This window comes from Fukomys damarensis, unplaced genomic scaffold, assembly GCF_012274545.1.
Source record: "Fukomys damarensis isolate Sample0158 unplaced genomic scaffold, DMR_v1.0_HiC HiC_scaffold_23, whole genome shotgun sequence".
NCBI lineage: Eukaryota > Metazoa > Chordata > Mammalia > Rodentia > Bathyergidae > Fukomys > Fukomys damarensis.
This window is the reverse complement of record NW_022900935.1, coordinates 50,529,238-50,536,635: the sequence shown is the minus strand read 5'-3', so window position 1 is coordinate 50,536,635 and position 7,398 is coordinate 50,529,238. Positions and strand designations below refer to the sequence as shown.

The 7,398-nt window shown below is 35.9% G+C and overlaps 1 protein-coding gene across 1 annotated transcript in view; it reads left to right on the top strand.

The window, feature by feature from the left end:
• Positions 1–7,398, top strand: part of Smurf2 (SMAD specific E3 ubiquitin protein ligase 2) — a 132,023-nt gene that overhangs the window by 1,678 nt on the left and 122,947 nt on the right. The window lies entirely within an intron of this gene.

Sequence of the window (7,398 nt, the reverse complement as noted above, 5' to 3'; positions counted from 1 at the left end):
GGCGGCGGGGGAGCCGCTGGGGTGGGGAAAGGAGGGGTGCACTGGTCCGAGTCGCGGGCGGATTGGAGGTCGGGAGGTCTTGGCCCAGGAGCCCGACTCTCTCTCTCCCGGGGCCACGGGGCTGCCCAGGTGGTATCGTGAAGGGGATTATTGAATCTGGTTTCCGACTGCGCGCAGTAAACACTCCTTAAAGATGGAGTGCTTAACGGGAGTATGTGTGTGTGTGTGTGTGTGTGTGTGTGTCCACGGGTTAACTTGGTCACCCAGTTATGCCCGCGTGCAAAACCTTTACTCGGCAGCAGCCTCTGTGGTCGGTGCCATACACCTTAAGCGCGCGTCTAAGGAGGGAAGGAAGGAGACTGAGGTTGACTTTTCCGGTGTGTCCGCCTGATCTCACGACTCGGGCTCATTGTACACTCTGTGTTTTGGAAGTGTTTGATTGCAGGGTAGCATGTTTTGGGTTGTTCCTCGTAGGCCGCAGGACTTAGGGCCCACGTCTAACTCTAGACTTCCTTTAGAAGCCACCCCCAACCCCGTGCGCCTTGGGTACATTTCTAAGTATGTGCTCATACAAACTTTCGAGCAAACTTTCATTCTCTCCCCTCACCCCTCCCGTTTTCTAAGTGGAAAAGAATGTCCAGAGGGGTTTACTAGATAGACAAGACTCTTACAAAGTGTTTGATTCCAGGTGCATGAAATCTTTAACGTTCCAGGTACCTTTTGCTTACCATTTTTGGTAAGTCACCACGACTTTAAGAAAGAATACTTAGTTTGAAAAGTGTAATTGAAATCAGTGTGATTATAATAGTTTCGTTATTTACCATTAATAAATTGTCCACTTTTATATGTTCGGAGTGTGGTGAGAAAGATGTTTTTCCTGAGAGGATTTGTGTGTGTGTGTGTGTGTATGCGTGAGTGTAAGAATAAACTGTAATTATGTTTGCCCACACTAGACTTTGAGATTTATATGGACTAATTTTGAAGTTGCATACTTGTATGTCACATCCCAGGCAACTGGCTGAATACTCTACAGAAAAACTGAGTGAAATTGGTATTTGAGAATTTATCGTGAATGTATGTTGGCTGCAATAAAAGATATTACTTTTATGACAGTTTTGCGTTCCCTGGAGAATATTGCAAAGACTCATTTGACTGAGTTGTTCTTAATAGAAAATCTGGATGGGGATGCTTGTCTTTACCCCGTTCATTTTCCTTATTTTGGGCGAGTTAGTGGAAACCATTATAAGGGATCTTTGTTGTTTCATCTATTGCTGTTCTTATCTGGAGTCAGTCTTGTGTCAGTAATCATGGAAAGAACCTGCGACCCTCCGTGTGCAGAAACCATTAGAGAAAAGGCTGTTGCCATTTATTTCCCGCTAGATTATATACATATGGAGAAGATGAGGGAGGAAACGGATTTTGGTTTTCTTCAGATAAAATGAATTTTGAGGTTATTGGTGTGATTCAGTAGATCTTATTTATCTGTGGTTTCCTTACTACATATGATTCATTATAAAAGTTTATGAGTAAAGTTTGTTGAGGAAAGATTATATTTATTTTTGGGGAGAGGGAACACTGGACTAAACTTATATAATTTTGTATATTTAGATTTTCCTGAAGAATTTTAAATACCATGTATTCCCCTTAATTGTAAAAATAGTTTGAAGTACTCTCAATTTCTTAAATCCATTGGGAATTTTGCCTCTGAATAATTTTCTCTTAAAGCTTGACGTATTAAAAACATTGCCCTCCCCTTTTGGTTACATATGGTGGAATCTCTATTTTGCCAGGACAGTTAACTTATATTTTTTCATTTTTGTTCATCATTTACAAATTAGATGGTATAGATTTTAACAAATAGATCTCAAGAGCTGGATTCAATTAACAGCTTTTTAGGACATAAACATTAAAGGGTAAGATGGAAAAGATTGTTTTGACTGACTGGATAAATGACAGGGCTATGTTTGATGTGAGTCCAGGAATTGGTCTGGAGCTGGTGCCCAACTTCTCAGTCCATCTTGAGAAGCCAAATAAAATATTTAACCTAGGCCTCATTTTGTTTTTTAAAAAAAGTTGATTCTTTGTTAAGACCTTAAGAAATGTTTGGCATACCTTTAGACTAAGTGTTTAACAGTTCATTTAGATCTGGGTTCTCTAATAGAGGAAAAATCACTTTAAAAAAAGGCAGATACAGTGAATTTTTATTTGGTTTACAATACATTTGGGCTATGTTTTGAAATTATTGTTCTTGCTTTAGTACCATACTCATATTTTAAATTTATAGAGTGCTTTTTATTCCAAGGTGCTTTATGAACTGTATGTAGTTACTCAATTACATCTTAATATGAATTTGCCCGCTTGCTAAAAGGTGTTAACAATTCTTGCATGATAACACACACGTAAACTGAAAGATAGGAAATACTTGAGCCATGAGATCTCTGCCCACAATAGATATTAGTTTTCCATGTATTATACCTACAATCACAGTTAGTGAATTGTTATTTATTGATGTTAAGAAGGTAGGACTAATTTAATACCAAATTTGAGATTGCTCAGGCACATTGGTGCTTAAAATCTGACTTGATCCCTTAAACTATTTCTTGTTCTTTATGACACATTAACCACTTGATCATTAAAATGGGCTATATGGTATTATCAGTTTTAACTAGTATTTTTAGAGCAAATTGGATTATACAATGTATAATTTGTATAGTATTATATATATATGTCTATTGACTTTTCTTAATGCAGTTAGTTAGAAGTCGTTTGGATAGAAAATATTCCTTATATTTGGTTACATAAAATATGCGGTAGCCAGTCTCAAATAAATAAATAAATAAATAAAAATGCGGTAGCCAGGACTGGTGGTGCATGCCTGTAATCCCAGCACTCGGGAGGCTGAGGCAGGAGGATCGCTGTGAGTTTAAGACCACCCTGGGCTACATAGTGAGCTCCAGGTCAGTCTCAACTGCATAGTGAGACCCTGTCTCAAACCCCCCCAAAATGGGGTGATTTTAAATACTATTGTTGTTTTAGAAAATCAAGGCTGAAAAGAGCAGTTTACTGTAACTTTTAATGTATAAAATTCCTAGGGATGAAGAAACAATAGGTTTCTTCTCCAGAACATTTATTTCAGACATTTTTGTAAATTCATTGCTTTTGTATGTTTCTCCTCATGTTAATTTAAAAAATCCTTGACAGTAAGGAAGCCAACCTGGTATATAACTTAAGGAAAATTAATTTCAAAATGTCACCTTGAATGTGCTAGTATCTTTAATATAGATTCATTACATATTTCACTGATGCAAAGCTTTAAAAATTATAACTTGATCTGTATCTTGCAGTCTTCAAGTATATATATTTCTATATACTGTAATGACTTCTTGTAGGGGTGTAAGTAATTGATTTGAATCTTCCCAGTTAATTTTTTTTTAATTCTGAAGAAGCCAGTGAAGTTTAGTTCCTTCCTTTTCTCTTAAGTTCTCTCTCTGATCTAAACCCTCTTCAGACAGGCAGTATAACATGCCTAAGTATAGTATGGTTTTCTTGGTGGGTAAAGTGTGTATGTGTATTTTAATCATGGCTTCTGCCTTTTTTTCCCTGTTGAGCTGTTACTATCACAACATACTAATATCTCATGTAATTTAGTGTATTTTGTATGTAAGTCAATTTTCAAGGTAAAATGAAGGGTTGCGCTTAAGAGATATAGGATTTTAATTTTAGCCACTTTGATGAACATCTTCTAAAGATGTGATCAGTACCATTTAATTTTGTTGTTTTGAGACAGGGTCTTGCTCTGTAGGTTAGCTGGCCTTGACTTACTGTGTATCCCAGGCTGGCCTCGAACTTGTGGTGATCCTCCTGCCTCAGCCTCCTGAGTGCTGGAATTATAAGCATGTACCACCACACCTGGCCTTTGTCCTATTCTTTTAAAATAGAACATACTTAACAGAATGTAATGTTTTATGTGATTCATTTATTATGATTATATTATTGTAATACTTAGTGTGCCGATATTGTGATCTGTAGAAAGAATTAACAGACCTTGCTAAGTGATGTTTGGTTGGTTAACTTTGTTCCCATTTTTTTTTCTCTCTCTCACTCTAATTTCTGTTTATTGTTACTTTCATGTTTAAGAATGGGCCCTTGTAATCGGCATTGTTACATACTTGATTGTTTACTGGGGGATTGAACCAGACCTTTTCATGTTTTTATTTTGAGACAGGATCTCCTGTCTCTGGAGTAGCTGAGTTTACTGGCATGACCACCACACCCACTATTACATGTTTCTTTATGACTGACATGTTTTAGGTGCCAGACACTGTCAAATTCACAGTTAGCACTTTTAGTTCTCACAATAGCTCTATGAAGTAGGAGGTTAAGTACATGTTAGAATCCAAGTTAACTGTTTTGAAAGCTTGTTACAGACGAATTAGAAGTTGTATGAAGAAATATATTACATTTCTTTGGAATTACTCTTACCTCTTGTAATCCCTGCTCACCTTAACCCTCAACTCCAGGTTACCCTTTTCTCTAGAACTTTCTTTTGACCTGAATTGATCTCTCCTCTATAACTTTTTTTTTTTTGGTTATGGGGGATTGAACTCAGGACCTTGTGCTTGTGAGGCAGGCAGTGGCACCAGTGAGTTAAATCCCTGGCCCTGTTTTTTTTTGAAACAAGAGTTTCGCTGTGTAGATCTTGTGGTGATCCTCCTGATTCAGTCTTCCAAATGCTGGGATTATAGATATGCGGTACTGGGCCTGCCTCTCTCCTGTGACTCTTTTCCCTGATATCAGACCTAACTCACTAACAGGAATTTATTGTAACTATGTATGCTGTAAATTCCATGAAGACAAGATCCTTGTGTCAGCATGAGCTTTTTGGCATTGTATTGAATGAACACTGCAGAGCTGTATGTGTTCTATGTAGTTTTATATATGTTCGTTATGGCTAACACATTGAGTTTGAGTGTTGAGAGGTGATTCTGTAAATAAGAATCATCTCGTTTGTGACCTTGCTATAAATCTATAAGAAGTTTTGATTTTTTTTTAATCTGATGGGAACCACTGAAGTAGTTGATATACTTGCTACTTGCTAGTTGGTATACTTGCTGATCAGTAAGCGTATGTAGGGAATACGGAGGATGAACTAGAAAAGGATCTGTGAAGATTAGTTTTAGGATAACCAGTTAGGATTTGATAATGATCATTTCTAAATTTTGTTATTGCAAATAATTGAAGGAAGCATTTTGGTGTAGATAGCTTTGATTTTTAAAAAAAAGTATTAGTTTTTTTTAAAAAAGGTATTTCCTTAAGGTATTTTCATAGACATAGTGTTGAGTTTAAGCATGTTGATTTTTTTTTAAGGTACTCGATTAAATTTTCCTTCAGCTATTTACTAAAGAGTTGTATTTATTTAGGACAGCAATGACTATGTTTTTCTTAAGTATTCCATTATATAAGTATAGGCTTTTCTTTAAGTTTTTTGAGACAAGGTCTCACTAATTAGTCCAGGCTGGCCTTGAACTTGTGGCAGTCCTCCTGCCTTAGCCTCCTAAGTGCTGGGATTACAGGTGTTTCCCAGGAAGCCCAGCTAGCATTGGCTTTTATTTACTAAATTCTTTGCTAGTTTCAAGTCATAGTGTTTAAACATTTACTCATGAAGTTGAATTTTTTGTTTTCTAATTGTATTTCTCATGACTTATTTGGCCTTGTACTAGTTACCTGTTAGGGCCATAATATTTTCTTATTGACCTGAATAAGGCTTTGAAATATATTAGTCTATTGTTATATTTACCACGAACATTTAAAAAAAAATTCGGTTAATCCTTTATTTAAAACAATTTGAATACAAAGCATCTGTAGATTTTAACCTGCTAGGATTCATTAACAGTATTTTCTAGCTGACATGGGAACTCTTTTTTCCTATTTTGCTTATGTCATAATTCTTAATATTTTCTTTCTGTGACCCCTTTTGTATCCTGTTTTTTGTATTACTAATGTTTCATTTTGTTGGTTGTACCACAAACATTTCTGTGATCTATTCTTTGCCTTTTAATTGTGAGCAGTTTTAGACATGCAGAAATTTATTTTTGGAGTCAAAACTTTCCAACTTTTTTTTCTAATTACATTGATACTTAGGCTCTTGGTAAATATTTAAGTACATTTTTAGTGTTTAAAAATGGGTTAAGAGACTTTCCCCTCAAATTGTTAGCGAATTCATCATTGTTTATTAATTCTTTCTATTGTGGTATGTCATTTTAGTTTTGTTAAATTAGTTAAAATAGAATCAAATTTATCTCTTGCTCAGTATCATATTGTTTAAATTACTGTAGCTTTATAATTTAGTTAAATATTCTCACTGAGGCCTGGGGTTGTAGCTTGGTGGCAGGGCAAGTACTTAGAATGCTTGAGACCCTGGGCTCAATTCTAGCACCAGAAATCAAAACCAAAACAATGAAAAACCTAATTGGGCCAAACATTTTTAATACTTATTTGCCATTTCACCTAAATATTAAGCTTAAATTTAAAAAAGTTTGATTGGGATTATTATTACACTTGTACTACTCTGGGAAAAAGAGACTAAATGTATTTATTTTTCTCACCTAAAACTATATTATATTTTCTACCTTTATTTAAGGTTTGATCCATATGGGTTAGGATAGTTTTATAATATTCTTCCCACATTATAACTTAATTTCAGCAAATTTATATTTGTGGCACATACAGTGTATTTTAGCTATTACTTAGGAATGGAGTTATGGGAGCTGAGCGTGGTGACTCATACCTATAATCCCAGCACTGGGAGGCTGAAGCAGGAGCATCGCTATGAATTCGAGGCTAGCTGGGGCTGCAAAGTGAGTTCAAAGCCAGCCTGAACTGTATAGCAAGACCTTGTCTCAAAAACAAAAACAAACAGAGCAGTTCTGTATTTTTGCTCGATTTAGAGCAGTTTTACTATACTCTAAGCCTCTCAGTATTTAACTTATACTGGTTTTCTTAGTATGTTTTTGGCACTATATATATAGTTGAATGTTAACACCTTAAAGATAGTTGAACAAAGTGAGAAATTTTATTTGTATTAGAGTAGCTTCTGAAGCCATTTACTTCACTAAAAAAAAAAATCTCATTTTGAAGTGTGTGTGGTGGTGCATGCCTATAATCCTGGCTACTTGGGAGCCTGAGGCAAGAAGATTTCAAATTCCAAAATAACAGGGTGTCGTTTAGTGATAGAATCCTTGCCTAACCTGAACGAGGCACTGGGCTTAATCCCTGGTACTACAACAAAGCAAAATGAAACACCAGAAAACCCCATTTGTTACTGTATTGAAAAGTATCAAAGCCGGTGGCCTGCCTTGCAAGCACAGGGACCGAGTTTAATCTCTGGTACCAAAAAAA